This window comes from Pinus tabuliformis, chromosome 6 (genome assembly GCF_031772625.1).
Source record: "Pinus tabuliformis cultivar Carrire ecotype Pingquan chromosome 6, CPIR1, whole genome shotgun sequence".
In the NCBI taxonomy this organism is placed as follows: Eukaryota; Viridiplantae; Streptophyta; class Pinopsida; order Pinales; family Pinaceae; genus Pinus; species Pinus tabuliformis.
Genome location: NC_142292.1, coordinates 1,211,532,662 through 1,211,535,930, shown reverse-complemented (window position 1 = coordinate 1,211,535,930; position 3,269 = coordinate 1,211,532,662).

Genomic DNA, 3,269 nt, shown 5'->3' with positions numbered 1-3,269 from the left:
TGACTTCTTGAACACATAACGACACAGCAGATGGTTTGGTGACAATTGACCCAAAGTTAATACCCAGAAACTCGCTGAAGACTTTCAATATGGTTTGATCAACTATTAGGCAAAGGATTTCCCAACCTAGGTGAATAAAAGTGTCGTGTTCAAGAGTGGTTACGAAGTATGACAAACAGGCTCATTTTTCTCTCTTTTCCCCCACCATTTCTGGCAAGTACCTCTTTATTTTTGACAAGCTTGAGGAGGATAACATTTGCTTGATTATAAGCTCATCCTTCAGATGAGTCCAACTTAGTTTAAATTAGAACTCTAAGAAGGAGTGGTCCATTCCTGTTTGTAATTGAACAAGTCCTTTACTGTTAAATTTTAATGAGTCCAGTATAGGAGAAACTCGGCGTTGAATGCAATGAAGCTTTGGGGGCATGTACCTTGATTTGCGTCATTATGCTGGGGGCATGCGAACTTATAACAAGCATAGTTTTTCGTTTCAAGCGTGGGTAAACATGAAACCAAATCCGAGCATAGTTCTTTTCCTGTGTCAAGCTCGTTAAAAAATGAAACAAATCGTCCTCTAATTGAGTCGATAGTTTTGACTAGATCTCATAAATGTTAAGTTGTATAGTTAGGTTAGTTATTTCAGTTTTTTGCATAATTTAGGTCGAGTCTTTCAAATGATCTCGTAACTGAACCTTCATTCAGTCCAACGATTAATTAATGTACTTAGTTGAATGAAATGAAGCTGGGGGGCATGCTCTCTAGAAGTTATGCTTAGGGGGCATCAAGCACAGTTTTCTCTCTATTTCTAGCTTGTGTAAAAATGAAACCAATTTGAAGCATAGTTTTTCTCTGTTTCAAGCTTTTGTAAAAATGAAACCAATATTGAGTCAATTTCAGTTATTTTCAAGACTCGTTAAACTCATGAAAATCCCGAGATTATTTTGCTATCTTTCATTCTCGTAAAACAAATGAAAATTCCGAGTTCTTTCCGTCTTTTCTTGCTTGTAAATTAAATTAAAAGTCGGCCATATGAGTACATTTTTATCATTTTTTTCGAACTCGTTAAAACTTACGAAAAAGTGAAACCTTGGAGTTCTCTTTTAAGCTCTTTTCTGACTCCTAAAATATGAAAAGTTTGTCGAGATTTTCTTTTTAAGCTCGTTAAAATGGAATTAAAACGACGGTCCACTTACAGCTCTTTTCTGACCGTAAAAACATGAAAAGATTGCCGGATTTTTGTCGTTTCAAATTTGATATTGGTCATAAAACAACATGTCATTGTTCGATTTTTTTACTTTTTCAGATCAAAGGCACTAATTATGAAATGTACTCCTTGGTCGTAATGATCAAGCGGTTCTCTCAAGTATTATTTTATACTTTTTCGGGCTTGGGAGACACAAATTGAGTCTTCTTAAGTTTTTTCAGACTCTCTAAAATTGAAAATCGCCAATTTTCTCCGATACTGGACTCGTTAAAATTTAACAGTAAAGGACCTGTTCAATTACAAACAGGAACGGACCACTCCTTCTTAGAGTTTGAATTTAAAATAAGTTGGACTCATCCAAAGGATGAGCTTATAATCAAGCAAATGTTATCCTCCTCAAGCTTGTAAAAAATAAAGAGGTACTTGCCAGAAATGGTGGAGGAAAAGAGAGAAAAATGAGCTTGTTTGTCATACTTTGTAACCACTCTTGAACACGACACTTTTATTCACCTGGGTTGGGAAATCCTTTGCCTAATAGTTGATCAAACCATATTGAAAGTCTTCAGCCGGTTTCTGGATATTAAATTTGGGTCAATTGTTACCAAACGATCTGCTGTGTCATTATGTGTTCAAGAGGTTAGTGCAAATAAACCATTCATCTGCAAAATATCTGTCATCCATCTTGACCATCCCTGAGTCAGTCCTTGCAACTAAATTTCTTCAAATTTGATCTATGATTTCGTGTTGTGGGCTTGCCTACGACAGATCGCTTTCTATCGACTTCAGCTCATTATCTAGAAATATGATCTAGAAATCGTCAATACCTTGGGATCTACATGCCTCAATGGCAGGTTTCTCGCCTTCGATGATAGGTTGCATCATTGACCTTCGATCGAAGGATTCCGTGACATGTTCGACATCAACACATCTATTCACATCTCATGGATTGTACTGAGTACTTTGAGAGCCATTGACATTACTGGTGGTTTCTCTCACACTTGTTAACAGTTTACATCATTGACTGGTAATCAAGTGGTTTCTACCATGTTTGAACTCAACGCATTCATTCGCATGGATAGAATCGTACTATTTCGGGAAATAGAAATGAAGACCCTGGATCTAGTTTCCGCCATCCAGGCTGCGAGGAGTTTTGTATTCATTATACTGTGGACTATTCATAAACAGATGGCTGTGTCAATACTGTGTCTATACTTGTGATGTATTACAAGATCATTCCTATATCAGAGCAGTAGCTAGTTTTCTAGTCAGTTTTGATCTAAGTATGGGAATGCCTACCTCAGCGATGATATGATCTCATATATATATTTTGTATTGAATGTTTTTACAGGTTCCAACCAGGCTCTCAACAATATAATCCTCGAAATGATAAAGTAATTCACTCTTCCTAGATGATAAATGAAATCCTCATCTACTATAGACTTCGCACTTTAGGGGGCAATCTGTTACAAAAAATATTGTCACCATGACTATTTGCAGTCAGTATGGATCTATCATCATTCATACTATCCTCCTAAGCAAGTTTCAAACCTCATCTCTTCATGTCAAGCTTTGAAAATGAGAGAAAGACCTTAAAAATAAATAAAGCTCTGGTTCCGCACTTTCTCTCATTGTTACCTGTGGTCCCACACCCCTTGTTCATGTTACCTGCGGACCTGCCCGCTCTATCTCTAAAGGAGTGGGTGCGGACCCCTGTGAAAGTCAAAAACGCACAAGTTTATTCTAAAAAACTTACTTTGGGTTAATTCTAGATGATTCTAGAAGGAATTTTGACGTGGATGGTTCGCTCTTAGGTGGTTCATGCATCCCAAAAGAGAGGGAGCTAATCCCTTGATGAGAGGAGCTATCCCTTTGAAGGAGGGCTTTATCCCTTTGAAGGTGGACCTAGTAACTTCCCTCCATTGCATTATAACTTAAGGCATTGGACTGGTTGCTAGGGAGGTTAGAAGCTGAACATTTTTTAGGGTAAATGTTGGTGGAATTGAGACTTCCTAGTCAAGCTTGAGAGGAGAGATCACATACCTTTTGGCTTCATTGGGAAGCGAAT